The 15,646-nt window shown below is 38.6% G+C and overlaps 1 long non-coding RNA gene across 1 annotated transcript; it reads right to left on the minus strand.

Annotated features, from left to right (window-relative positions):
• Positions 1–3,051: 3,051 nt before the first annotated feature.
• On the minus strand, positions 3,052–5,983 carry LOC124131293. The gene is made up of 2 exons (XR_006860634.2): positions 5,175–5,983; positions 3,052–3,701 (listed from the first exon to the last, which is right to left on the minus strand). It is a non-coding gene; the product is annotated as an uncharacterized LOC124131293 (long non-coding RNA).
• Positions 5,984–15,646: the final 9,663 nt, after the last annotated feature.

A 15,646-nucleotide genomic window follows, 5' to 3' on the forward strand; every position in this document is an offset into this window, starting at 1 on the left:
ATCTGTACTTCTTAAGTACTTTCCCTCCAACAAGAGATGTCATCACATTCATTTTGCTTTGCTTTTTGTTGGCTGTGACACTTTCTTTAATTTCTCCAAAAAGTACATTAGCCATTGTTAATTGTCTAACAACAGTAGCTGGCAAGTGACTGGGACTCACACCGTTTTCCCGGAGATCATGTCTGGTTTTTGTTGAAGGTGTTGCTTCAGACTGTTGTTGAAGACTGCCTGTCGTCTGATCCGAGCTATTTTCAGTATTGTTGCGGCTAGTCTGTTTGGATGTCCCATACTTCGCCTTCATCCTCTGATATCGTTTCTTCCATTTCTGTTGCTTCTTTTTGTAGCTAGAGAGTTGTTCAGTCAACTCTTTTACTTTTGTATTTGCCCTTTTCAGTGTACACGAGCGTTTTGGTTTTCTCTGTTTATTTGGAAAAGTCATTTTGACCAAGAAAGGACCTGGGCGTGACCTTGACTGCCGAGATGCATCAGTACTGCTTGATACTGTGTCGACCTGGTCAGTTTCTGCATCAACGACCACATCTGTGACCTCAACTATGCTGGCACCTTGTGCTTGTTTCTGTGTTTTCTTTCGATCCCGGTATGCTTTACTATAGAGTTTATTCCTTTCACGAACTGCCTTTTTTTTCTTTGTTTGCATTTGATCAATTGGTATTCTGTACCCTTTGACTCGAGCACGTTCTTTGGCTAGATATTGACTGTCATTTCGTTTCTTTCTTTCCCGATACACCTTTTGGTTTTCTGCGTCTGTTTTCGCCATTTTCTAAAATCAAGCATAGACAAAAACATGCTGAAACAGTCGTCGAAGTGAAAGAGATGTTTGCACTATGAAATAGCCACCCTTTAAAAATGTTCATACTTTATTCTTTGTGAAATATGCTAATTTCATCAGATACGTTATAAAAATCATCACATACGTTAGTTGGTATTTAGGTGTTTAGACAGGAGCTTGAGTAAAATATAGTACTTTTCCTATCAATGAAATGCATACCGACAGAAAACATCAGTAGAATGTTGTGGTCTTCACTTCAGAAACATATCTAATCATTAAATTACATTCGTAAACTACGTTAGGTTGGCATCAGATACGTTAGGTTGGAAAACATGCTCTTTGGGAATTGCTAATATACAGAAAGGGATTCATTTTTTCCATCCTAATGAACAGAATCTATTTTATCAAATAATTATCACCTATGGGGTGGCTTTCAATTCAGATGACCCATTTACTAAGATGGCAAAGATTACTTACCAATTTGTGATGGATTGTTGAGAACCGAAACCAGGTTGCAGGACGTTCTTGGCTGAAAATCGGAAGTAGAGAGGTGGCACGGCGCGCATGTGCATTGATAAGATTCAACTTATCGAGATTACTGAAGTTCGATGACCATCTTCCGATGTCGCTGGTGTTATCTAACGTATCTGACAAAATTGTATCTGATGACAACTTTGCAAATTGGTCAGAAATTTCGAAAGTATACTCATGTCAAGGTTTGGGATGGACATTTCTCATAGGTGACACGTTGTTTTATGAAAGTAACAAACACAACATCATATATTGTAGTTTATCAGGCGCGTGCGGCAATAAATCATGCTAACGTATCTGATGAAAAGTATCGTACCCAGCTGGTATAATTTTGTGATTTTGTGATTCATGATTTTTCTTTAAGTTTTTTAAGAAATTGATGATAAAAAGTGTTAAGACTATGCTTGAACAAATCATATCTGACACATTGTGTTATAATGTTTGTTTAGTTGGTGTATGACTTCTTCACACAAAAGTGACCAACGTATCTGATGGTAAAATCGGGGACAGTAGAATATTGCTAGCCAAAGATATTTTATCAGAACCATTGCTTGAAAACTGCTGGTAATGATGATATATGATCATTACGCATGAAAAAAAAGAGTAAAATGCAGTAAAAATGTGCAGAATATTTAATTATTCAGTGGAAAAGTCACACACTGAGAACGGGGACAAGGCTGGGGACGACTTTATAAGCAACACTATAGACTGGTGAAGATACAAACTGAACGAAGTACATCAACATGTGTATTCATTTAGCCGTTCAGCTTGCATTATATGATTTGTAACAGAAAATATAGTTTCAGCTAAGATATTAACCAGGTTTTCCGCAGGGGACAGCACAATTGTGTAATTTACCATTTAGCTGAGAATGAATGCTTGATGTAGGCATTGTAAGAAATGGTTGGTATTTTAGAAGTATATATTATCTGATCTCATAAGTGTTATTTATCTTTTGCAGTTGGACCATATTTCCATGTTTGAGGGGAGAAAGATTTCCTCATCTTACTCACGGGTAGATGCATATGGATCACCAGAATTACCTTAACTGCACCTCAAGAGCATCTCAGATTATAACATATCTTCAGATTTCTTGGAATATTTTGTGGTCAAGCATTACATTGCCTATGAAAGAACAACTCTTGTTGTGTATACAGGTGTAAACATATTAAAGTTCTATCTGAACATTTTGCTGAAGTATTGGCTCTGTAAATGATGTCTGTGACCATCAGAATACACCATATATACACTGGACACTTGTTGGAACAGGACCTACTTGTCATCAACATGGTGTTGCAGAACATCTTGGGACTCTCTCATAAAGTCCAGTGTGAATCTAGATACTGACACCAGTAACAGTGCATGCTGGCACATTTATTTGTTCAGGCTTGGCATTTGGGAATATTTGCCATGAATGTTTAATACTCATGACCTTGGAATAAAATTACTTAATAGATCTAAAGCTTATTTATTGTTTTTTGTCTGGGATAATGCCATACAAAAAAAGTTTTTTAATATTTCTGGTATCAGCCATGATACTGAATTGATATTGAATATAATATCATAACAATGCACATGGAATGTGTGATAAATATTTCCAGTTTATGGGTCAAAATTTTCCAAGAAAATACAACAGATGCTTACCAATGAAATTTAACTTAACCAATGGCATAGCAGTTGTTGCTTTGTGAAATGAATTCTTTGTTGAAATATCAACATGTCTTGTTTTCGCATCACTGTTTTAGGGTCCAGCATACAAATTACACTGATTCATAGAACAATAGCCAATAAACATTGACATTTCTTGACCAGTAATCTTAAAACAGATTGGTCCAAATGGATAGCGGAAAATGTGAAATGACAGTTACCTCATTTGTTTGACTTGGATTTATTGGCAGAATATTTAAAATACACGAATATATGAAAAATAGGTGCAATTGTTTCTATCTCTGCATCAAGTCAATATGGTTGCACTACATTGTGTGCATCAGTGTTGACTGAGTGATAAGTTGAATCTATTAATGTTTTGGACTTGTGGCAATTTTTTTACTTGGTTCAATTGAGCCTCACAACCAGAAATATTAATTTAAAAACCCCTACCGTTTATCACAATTAATCTTTTAATCTTGCCCCTGCTATTAATCAGTCTGCAGTGTTATAACAATTATATTGCTGACGAGGTGCAACACTTTTATTTCTTCCCTCAGAAAAACATTACACTTCATTTATTAGTAAGTATCTTTCTAATGTAGGACATGTCATTGGTGATGGCCTCCATAATTCAGTGTATTTGTATTGCATTTTGGCCACTTCTGACTTGAAGTTGCTGCGTGCTGGATGATGATTCATCTTTTGGTTGCTGTACAGCAGAAATTCACTCCTGTATGACCAAGAAAAAAAACATTCATGTTCTGCAACAACATAGAACTAGACATAAAGTACATACACAGTGTAAAATTACCATTGTCCAACACCAGTTCTATTCATCACCGGACTTAACAAATAATGTTTACACAATTTGATGAATAAGTATATCACTGTGAATATTCATATGGAATACTAACAGCAGTTACTTGTTGCACAAACCTGAAACCACCTGAGACTAAGAGGTCTTTGATTGAAATATGCGAGTAAAATAAAACAATTTGACTTACATACTTTTAATATAACTATGATAATACATATTCAAATGTAGTTCGAAATTAAGGGGTATGTGGGTTTTACAGGATAGGGTTTGATATATTTATTTCAAATACTAGATTATAGTTATCAATATAATGTATTGACTTGCCTTCATGGTTATTTGATTAACTGTTGAGTGATTTGTGACACTATAAGTTATTATGTTTATTCTCCCATGTATTCTTTTTTGGTGCATGTTGATGAGAAAAGCTTTATTTTATTCAATTTGGATAATTATTTTTGGGATCAATATACTTACAGGCAGGGCTAAGAAAATCTATTTGGCATGCAGTAATGACTGTCATTCATCCAAAGTAGAGGAAATTATTCATTTTCTCTCAACTTTTAATTATTTCACAAAAACATTTTTTTTTATTATTATCTTTTTTTTTTTTTTCTTTTTTTTATGGGTTGGGGTGGGGTGGGGGTCTTTTGAATCTTTCTTGTTAATTTCTGACATCCGCACTTCCATACAGTCATTAAGTACATGTAGGTGAGAGTAAACTTATGGTGCAAACTACCAAAGTGCAAGAAATAGTACATCTGCATTATTATATCTATTCACATTTAATTTTCATAATTACACATCAATTTATGCACAGGCTTTCTACATTGCATTTTAATTGTCTCCTTCATAAAAAAATATTTATAAGTAAGTTTCTTCTCCAAACTAACAAATTTCTTAATGGAATATTATTTACTTAATTAAAGGTGTGTGACAGAGTAAACATGGTAATTATGACCAAATATAGTGCATATTAAATTTTAAGTTCCAAACACGTGACTGGGTTATTAAGTACTATAATTGCTAAAAAAATAAATAAATACAATTTACTAAAATAAATTTCACGTTTAAAAATATATTCATAGCATAGATTTTCCAAATTTCATCCTCCAAATCTTGCCTAATTTAATGCCTATTCAAACTGTCAAAGGCACGGCTTCCATGACACTGCTCATGCCGTCAGATACCAGAATAACGTGGTAAGTTGGGGAAAGTGGCCTACCCATTAGTAGTTACATCTTCATAAATGATATTACATCACAGAAACATGTAACACATCCTCCGTAATCATAAAACACTGTCCACTGAGACTATAAATACACGTCTGAACGATAGTACCGCACTGGTTGTCAAAATTATTTTAAAGTTAAAGAAAAGAACACATACCTTTACGAGCGGTCCCATGGTTGTCAGTTGTCATTCAGGAACCGATAAACCTGACAGTATTGACAAATAACCGATCATATTATTGTGAAATAAGTAAACTTTTACGACTGTCAACAGCGGTGACAACCAAGCGTGGTAGTTCACTTGGTACCGTCTACAGAGTTAGCTTTGGCGGCCGCGCATTTCGAAAGCAGCACTAGTTCACGCGGATAGGCATGTCACCGGAAATGCTGGCAACGGAAGTAGCGCTTCGCGAGACTTACGGGCCCTATAGAAAGTGTGTTCTGTGTTGTGATTGGCTAATTTAGGTCACATGACCAAATGTCAAAGGGTGAAAATATGATTTGCATTCCCTGAAGCAAGCTGTGTAGGAATATATAATTACTCAGCATTTTTTGCATACTAATTAACAATGGACGCAAATTGAAATACAAAATTAACATTCATAACAAATATTTTGATTTTCTCAATTCATGGGAATTATTGAGATTTTAAATTTTTTAATTAAAAAAATTTATTATGAAATAATTACCAAAATCACAATCACCATAGCGACTAACGCGCACCTGGCGAATCCTCAGATATCACTGTTCTGTATATCAAACGGCATAAAATTTCCAAGACCAAGCCAATTCTTCAAGAAATGTGTGCATATAATTTAACGAAAAATAATCTTCATTTTGGTTAAGTTATATCGTCAGTTTTAGTTATAAAATAAAATGAAACGGCTATTCATGGACACTATTTATATGAACTTATAATATTGACTATTACACTCCCGAGAAATATACATACATGTGACAGGTACATTTACATTTCATCTTGTAACACTTGTTCAAATTAAAGAAATATTGTATACGACACTTTAAACTAATCAACTTCATATGTGAACATTGTTCATACAAACAGGAGATTATCAAACGTTCATATATGTTCTGGCCTATATCTACGTATGATATCATATTGAACATTGATTAATATCCAAAGTGAAATTAATTGTCTGAAAAAATGTACAAAAGATATCATCATGAAACAGTAAAAAGCAGTAAACAATGATCGTGTGTACCTTCATTCAAGGACCTTCACCTGAGAGAAATTTCCAAATATGTACAACAAATATGTTTAAGTTTGACATCACTACCGGTGACCGAATTTTACAAAATGGCGTGTTGACTGTCAACAGACGGGATTTTACGAGGGGTCTTTTGTTAATTCAGGGTTCGTATATACATAAATGTGACATGTAAGTAATCAGAAACATTCTGACAGTCTGTGTACTGTTTTTTGTTGTTGTATTTTTCATTGAAACCAACGAAAATAGTCAGAAATTCCGTTGTTGTGCGTGATTTTGCGTCAGTCATGGCGTCACACAGGACGGAAACTTCGACAAGTTCTGTTGAAAATATCAAATCATTGCAATGTATACATGTTTAATTCCCTAATTCTTCCTACGATTCTCTTCCCGTGTATATTCTGAAAATGCAGATCTAGAGCCAATGTACTCAACGTATAGACGAATGGTTTTGTTTATATTTCCATCAAGTGCAGTTTTTTCAGCGTTCGTTTTCACACCTCATTTATTTTACTTCATTACATCTAGACAATTTGTATTGGTGACAAAGACCATTTGGCATTTGATTCTAAAATGTATTTGGAATTCAAGGATGTAGGTATCGCAGCTGAAATATACGTGATGGTATTTGCGTCTCATTACCGGTGTACGTTAATTACCAAAATCACAATCAGTATAGCAACAACAGAACGTTCGATGTTGACGCCTCACAACCGAGTAAGTACGAGGTGTTAAAGAGTGCGCATGTTTTTCTAACTAAAACAATAGGTTTACAATATCGATAAATACTAGATCTATGTGTGTGTCTATTTCCGGAATTTTATCGAGTATTTGCATCTTGGAAATTTTCATTCGAGCCCCTCAAGCTAACGCTTTCGGGTTTCGAGATGAATTCCCAAGATACAAATACTCGATAAAATCCCGGAAATAGACACACACATAGTATTTATCTTCTAAATGTAATCCAGGATAGGGCCACATAAACCACTTCTCTCAAAAAAATGTTCCCCTATTTCCTATTTGTTTCATAAAACGTCACAGATCTAGGACCCTTGAGACACATGCCAACTTCTTGTTACGTTTTTGAACATTCAGGAAAAAAGGAAGTTGAAATAAATAAATAGATCTAAATGAATAAATATATAACAGAATGTCCCCCTTCTTTCATGCGTGAAAATCATATTCATCAACTTAAAGTGGCCTCACTTTTAGATTTTATGAGAGTTTCCTTTTTAACGTATCACCAGAAAAGGCGCTTACTTATTTGTGATGTGTTTCCAGATCTTCTTTGCTGCATTATTTGCTACTGTATTCGTAAAGGCGGAATTCAGCGTGTCAAAATTACTTTCAACACCTGACAATGATATCTATGTCAGCCGAAGAGAAGTTTCTTTTTCTGTTCTTTAGTGCAGAAGCGTCCATAACATATACCGTAGTTCTATGTCGTCTGCCGTTTCGAAGGGGAACAACTCTAATATAACAATCTTGTGTGGTTCCACACAAGAGAGTTACCGGTGCTATGTTTTGCCGATACAGTTTGTTATCGCTGGATTTACTATTCAAACCACCACACTTGACAGCTATTGATGGAACTATCGATGTGGAACAGACTATCATGAAACGTCAACAGGCTTGTTGTTATCTATACTCACCATTAATAAGCTTTTATTTCATTTATGTTTAGCATTTGGCTTTCCTTTGATGAAAATTAACAGGTGCGCTTCCATTTCCGGTTTGAATTGCATAGCATTAGGATTTAGTAAATCTAATCTCACTCTTATCGTAAGAAGGGTTTACGACGGGTTTCAACAACCGAGCAATCCATGCTCGCCGTAAAAGGTGACACTGCAGGTCGTAAAAGGCGACTAACAGGATCGGGTGGTCATGATCAGGCTCTCTGATCGACTTGGTTGATGCATGCCATCGTATCCCAATTGCGTGAATCGATGCTCATGATTGTCAATCACTGGATTGTCTGGTCCAGTCGCGATTATTTCAAGACCGTTGTCACATAGCCGTAATACTTCTGCGCTTCCATTTCCTGTGTGAATTGCATAGCGTTAGGATTTAGTAAATCTAATTTTCACTCTTATCGTAAGAGGGGTTTACGACGGGCTTCAAAAACACAGCAATCCATGCTCGCCGTAAAAGGTGACACTGCATGTCGTAAATGGCGACTAACAGGATCGGATGGTCAGGCTCTCTGATCGACTTGGTTGATGCATGCCATCGTATCCCATTGCGTGAGTCGATGTTCATGATTGTCAATCACTGGATTGTCTGGTCCAGTCGCGATTATTTCCAGACCGCTGTCACATAGCCGTAATATTTGGTTGGTTTGTTGTTTAACGCCGCACTCAGCAATATTCAAGCTAGATGACGGCGGTATTTAAATAATCGAGTCTGGACCAGACATTCCAGTGATTAATATCATGAGCATCGATCCACGCAATTGGGATCAATGACATGCATCAACCAAGTCAGCGAGCCTGACCACCCGATCCCGTTATAGTCGCCTTTTACGACAAGCATAGTCACCTTTTACGGCAAGCATGGGTTGCTGAAGACCTATTCTACCCAGGAATCTTCACGGGTCTCATAGCCGTAATACTACTGATTGCGGCGTTAAACAACAAACCAACCAACCAACATTGCCGTACGTTGCCGTGTTTAACGCCGCACTCAGCAATATTCGAGCAATATATATAACGGCGGACTGTGAATAATCGAGTCTGGACCAGACAATCCTGTGATTAATATCATGAGCATCGATCCACCCAATTGGGATCGATGACATGCATCAACCAAGTCAGCGAGTCTGACCACCCGATCCTGTTAATCGTCTCTTACGACAGGCATTGTCGCCTACTACGGCAAGCATGGGTTGCTGAAGACCTATTCTATCCCAGGTCAGCGAGCCTGACCACCCGATCCCGTTAGTCGCCTTTTACGACAAGCATAGTCACCTTTTACGATGAAGAAGACAGCAATTCAAGAAGACAGTAAGACAAATTCCATGATTCCCTTATGAACGTCAACAAATACAACTTCAATCCTTATACTGACAGATACTTAAATCAAAACAAAACAATCCAAGGGATAGTATATAGAGGTTATTACGCGAATGTGTGGGGATGGTAAATATCCTGCATTAGGAATAAACACTGTATTTAACGAGCTAAATACATAGTGTTTATTCCAAATATAGGATATTTACTATCCCCACTCACATAACCTCTTTATCATATAATGTCATTCTTTAATTCTGTGCTTCAAGATCGCTTTCCCTCTCTCACAAACATTACCGAAACCGAGTTTTCCTGGAATGCGCGCATTAATATTTGTTAAGTCATAGGGTAAGTGATGTGTCAGTCGGACAGTGATAGTAGCCAATATAGTTCTAACTGAAATCTGTTTCTTATCCAGTGGCGAAGTAACATATACGCAAAACAACAATTGTTTTTAATTGCTTTTCGCGGCAATCCATCGGTCTGTCTGCTAGAGTAACTGCCCTTTGTCAAAGGGAAGCTACTCCAACCCTAGTCTATGAGACGTCACGGCCACGTTCAGACGCTATTGACAGTCGGCCTGTCCTGTCGTAACGTTAAAAAGTGCAATCAGATGTACACACAACGACAATACGAAACAAGGTAACAATTCAAACATATTTCGGCCAAATCCAACTATTATGATTATGACTATGGAAAAGATTCAAGCCGCAGAGATCTACAAGCACAGATATGGCTACTGATCCCGCTTGGCTAGGCCTAGTGCCCTCGCAAAATTGCTTCGAAAATTATATCTCCAAAGTTGCCAAAACTTATAAAATGCCTTAGCCATGTCACAGTTAGACACTGATTTTAAGTATATTAGACTGTTCATTTGATAATGATAGCAATTATCTCTGTAGTTTATCCAGGTTCCCGATGGTTAATTCTGACTCGATTGCCGAATGACGAGGGCGACGCCATGTTTGTTTATAAACAGGGAAAGTAGTCCTACTTGACCTTTGATATTTGCATCTCTATCCACATATGACGCCAACGAATATCGTTTTTATCCGTTGGCTTTATCCTGCCGAGAAACCTACCCATTATATGATAAAGCCGGTTCCTCTGTATGCACATTTGCAAACAACTAAAATTGATTTGTGGAATACGACTTAGATTTGGGGATTGTTAAGTTGGGTATTAGGATAATCTAGCGTTTTCCCACACGCAAAACAATCCGGTACGATCACCTTACCACGGAAACAATGTACTGTCATTGCTGGGTGACAGCCATGTAGGGTCTAAAAGGACCAGGAGCAGTGCTCTCCGCCAGATCCGACTAAAACTGATTCGTGCAAGTGGAATACAACATAGATTAGGGGATTATAAAGTTGATTGTAAGCGCCAATCTGTGCAAGTGCAAGTGATCTGTGCAAGTGGGCTGAGTATATTTACCAAAGTCTAGATGGCAGCTCAGTAACATTGTTGCAGAAAAATGACAATAAAAATAGTTTTCCAAACAGGATCCTTTCCCAGCTCGAACATTCTCATCCCGCATTCAAAAGGAACGCTTTATCTCCAGACATCCTCTCCCACAGCAATCACATTCAACCAAACCATCAGGTGAAGCTCCCATATGCGGATACGCTGACTTAAGGAAAAGACCACAGGTTTCAGACTTCCAGTTTGTATGGTTTGGAGCAGTCTCTCGCTGATACTTGTTCCGTGCTGTTTCCTCATGTTTGCAACCCCATTCAGTTGCTGCAATGGAGAACTTGCATTCCGTCGGATAGCAAATCGATTTCAGTAAACTCATTGATGGATTCTCACATGATGTTGAACAGACCGCTTTAATGCTGTTATTCTACCAGTTCTCATTCGATGCCAAAGCTTAGAATCTGCTTGATCTCTGGTTTCGCTTTCAACGTTATTAGCTTCATCTTCTGTTACTGCAATTTTTGGTAACAAGGACTGACAGTGCTCGAGAATATGTTCACGGTCCATACCCACTTGTCATCAAACAGTTCAGTCAATACCAATGGATATTTGGCTTGAAGGCTTTTTGGGATGTAAGCTGTGTTATATTCTCTGTTCACAGACAAACAGGTAGGCATGTCAGGTTTAATGGCGTTGAAGAAAAGGTCTATTCTTGATTTATTTATTTCAGTTGGTTCCTTTACAGATGTCCTTTCATGGCAGGCAATTTTCAGATCTAAGTTTTCCAATGTTTGAACTTGGCTAATTTTCTTATGAAGTTGTTTTCTCAGAGTTTTAGATGATTTAAAGTCAATTCCAAGAAGAGGGGAATAGTTGACTGAAGTGCGTGACGTCGGCAACATCCAGTATGCAGGGGCTTGTGTCACTGTACTGGCTTCTCTTAGTCTTACTGTGGCTTCAATGTAGAATAGCACAGAAGCAACATGAGAACAACTTTCTCCAAGTCCAGCTTTGCAATCACAATGTGCAGAAATTATTTTAGACTGGTCATCAATAATTATCCATGGATGGAGACTGGGATCTGATAACTTTTGCGAATGCATCACTCTTGCTTTTATCACCTTCCTCGGATTTTCACCTGCACTGTAGATGTAAACACCAACATCCCTCACCCACCCACAGATACAACGATCGTAAGCATCTAAACTCTTGTAATTTTGAAAGTCTTTCAGCGTGTAGAAGGGACTGGGATGGAAAATCAGATAATTTACCAGGTCCGGGTAAGTCAGTTCGGGAAACAAGCTGTGATCTCTACTCCATTCTTTTTCATCAATCTGGTAAGGGTCCTGTTTACCGATAAATGCAATCTTTTCCAAATACCTCGCATGTGCTTGTTTGTTTAAGGAATCCACATACTTCTCCATGATGTACGATATCTTGATAGTCACCAAAAACACTTGCTCAAAGAATTCACAGTGCGCTTTCAACAATATTTGCTTCGATTAGATAATAGCCCCCGATAGCAGACAGTCATGCGAGCCTACCAACATGTCGCGCCGCACGGGCTTGTGGGTAATGTTACTATATTTAGCACAAAGGACGGAGCCCTCTATTGCGTGGATCGATGCTTATGATATCAATCACTGGATTGTCTGGTAAACACTCGATTATTTACAGACCGCCGTCATATAACTGGAATATTGCTGAGTGCGGCGTTCAACAACAAACTAACCATCATATAGCTGGAATATTGCGGAGTGCGGCGTTAAACAACAAACCAACCACAACGGTTAGAGTAAGTGGGGCTTGGGGAGGAAGAGGCTACAGAAATACCTTGTTAGTATAATTATGATTGTTACCGCAGCAGTGCAGCATTATGGGCCTCCATCTCGGCGTGTGTGAGGTTGACGTTATCCACACAATGTTCCGGCTTTGGGGTAATGGCGACAACCTGGCCACCCAGCTGCCCCTTGACTAAGTTGGAGATGCGGCGGTTAAGCTTCTTGCGTTTGATCTCGATGGCGCGAACGTAGTTGGCTCCACGCCATTCAAGCCGCGACAGCATGCCGGACCATACAATGGTGGCAGCTGGGCAGCGCAGGCGGATGTGTAAGAGGTCCTGATAGACACTATAAAATAAGTCATTGGAGAGGACTTGACACAGGTCGTTTGAGCCTAGGTGCACTATGATATACGACCTGCATGGGCCCCCCTCGTCGATCAGCCTGCAATTCGACCAGAGGCCCGATCGAGGTAGCTGCGCAGCCTGGCAGCGTAGCTGGACCCGATTATCCAAGCTGGCCCTGTAACCCACAAAGCAGTGATGTCAGGCCTCAGAGTTATTTTTTTTCAAAGGAGCCACTTGGCTCCTTATTTTTTTCAAAGAAGTGAAATAGAATTTAAAGGAGCCAAGGCAAAATGTAAGGAGCCAAAAGTAATGCCTTGTAATTTAACTGAGCTTCTGCATAACAAAACAAAACAATCCATTAGTTTGAATAATCAGTTTTATATAATGAATAACAACTGTTGTTGAAGCTTTTGAGTTTTTCAGACAAACAAGCTTTAGAACATTGTGTCAGTAACATCATAAGACAAGCTTTAGAACATTACAATACTGATAATTATGTTATATTTCAACTGATGTAGTGTATCTTACAAATTCAGAGGCGACTCTGCTTGTCGTAAAAGGCGAGTGCGGCGTTACACAACAAACCAACCAACCAACAAATTCAGCATTTTTTTAATGTTCAAAATAAAAGCTAATCTATAACATCATGTTTCATTCTCCAAATTTATTCACATCAGATTATCAAATGATTTTAATGCATGTTTTCATGAAATTTATCTATTTTTAATTTCAAAGTGCATTTAAAATTTATTAATTTATCTTCCAGTCAATTCAAATAAAAAATTATTTTTAGATGGTGCCCTCATCTTGCCATATTTCACAGCCAGTCCTGTTTGAATGTTCGTTTACCAGTGCCAGTGGCAGGTTTTGGTTTATCGAACGAGTCGACAGACGAATTAACACACGAATTGCTAGATGACGAAACTTCCGTGTCAGCTTCGCCATTCAAAGCATTCCCCTTTGGGGGAGCGCAGTCGTCATCATTTGCCACTTGACAACGTTTTGTTGTTGTTTTGACTTGCGCAAATATGGAAAAATACTTCGTGTTTTTGTTAAACATCAAACAACATCAGGTGGAGCTTCTGCTGCTTATGAAATAGCAAAATCTCTTGATTCTGGCTTGCAAAAGGGTTTGATTTTATTGTTTATGTATCATTTCCCATCCACAGACAACCGACCCGTGAAGATACGGGGTAGAATAGGTCTTCAGCAAGTATGCTTGTCGTAAGAGGCGACTAACGGGATTGGGTGGTCAGACTCGCTGACTTTGTTGAAGCATGTCATCGATCCCATTTGCGTGGGACCCGTGAAGATCCGGGGTACAATATGTCTCCAGCAACCAACGCTTGCCGTAAAAGGCGATTATGCTTGTCACAAGAGGCGACTAACGGGATCGGATGGTGAGGCTCGCTGACTTGGTTGATGCATGTCAATGGTCCCAATGGCGTGGATGGATGCTCATGATGTCAATCACTGGATTGTCTGGTCCAGACTCGATTATTTACAGATCGCCGTCATAAAGCTTGAATATTGCTGAGTGCGGAGTAAAACAACCAACCATGCAACCAAAATCCACAGACAACCTGAGATTTAGCAACTTCCTAAATCCAATATCGTTGATCAGCTTTTGCCAGTCAAAAGTGGGGACAACTGTCGCTCCATCTTGTCTCATCTCGTTTGAGGAACATTCACTCTGGATGTTGACTTGAGTTGTACATACACGTATCAACATCTGCTGTGTGAACCTCTGGACTTGAATATTCCAAATGCCAAGTCTGGGCTAAATTTAGTGTGACGCACTGGCAATCAACATCGTTGTTCCCTTTCATGCAGATTACCTGCAACTCTCAATAAGAAGTATAGTCTATTACAAAGCTGTTTTTGTTTTGCCCTGTGCAATTGTCCATATTGAAAGTAGCACTGGTTTCTCTAAGCCCAAAGTTAGCCAAGTGGAAGTGTAACATGCTTGTGACTGCGTTTGAACTCTCTCCTGTAACAGCATTCTCTCCAGTACATCCGGAATGACCACGGTGTTACGCGGAACACTACTGATTGGAAGTGCCTGATGAAAGTGTGTCTCGGTGCTGGTTATTGTAAATGTTGGAATAATTGTCAATGCTGTGGAAGTTTTTGTGTTCAGAAATATACTTGATGTTGGTTGGTTGTTTAATGGACCTGTGAAGATTCCGGGATAATCGAGTTTGGACCAGACAATCCAGTGATTGAAATCATGAGCATCGATCCACGCAATTGGGATCGATGACATGCATCAACCAAGTCAGCGAGCCTGACCAACCGATTCCGTTAGTCGCCTTTTACGACAAGCATAGTTACCTTTTACGACAAGCATGGGCTGCTGAAGATCTATTCTACCCCGGAATCTTCACGAGTCCCACGCTATTGGGATACGATGACATGCCTCAATGCCCGTGAAGATCCGGGGTAGAATAGATTGTAGGTCTTCAGAAACCCATACTTGTTGTAAAAGGTGACTATGTAATTGCGTGGATCGATGCTCATGATATCAATCACTGGATTGTCTGGTCCAGACTCGATTATTTTACAGACCGCCGTCATCTAGCTGTAATATTGCTGAGTGCGGCGTAAAACAACAAACCAAAACATGCATCAACAAGAACAAGTCAGCGAGCCTGACCAAACGATCCCGTTTAGTAACCTCTTTACGACAAGCATGGGTTGCTGAAGACCTATTCTACCTCGGATCTTCACGGGTTCGATGTCACAGGAACTCGATGATAGCGTGTATATCATAATATTATTCTTTTTTATAAAAAAAATCACTCCCCTCTACATATGTATATAGAGGGGTGTGATACTCTCTCTC

The sequence above is a fragment of the Haliotis rufescens genome, unplaced genomic scaffold, assembly GCF_023055435.1.
Source record: "Haliotis rufescens isolate VD_foot unplaced genomic scaffold, xgHalRufe1.0.p SCAF_14, whole genome shotgun sequence".
Taxonomy (NCBI): Eukaryota; Metazoa; Mollusca; class Gastropoda; order Lepetellida; family Haliotidae; genus Haliotis; species Haliotis rufescens.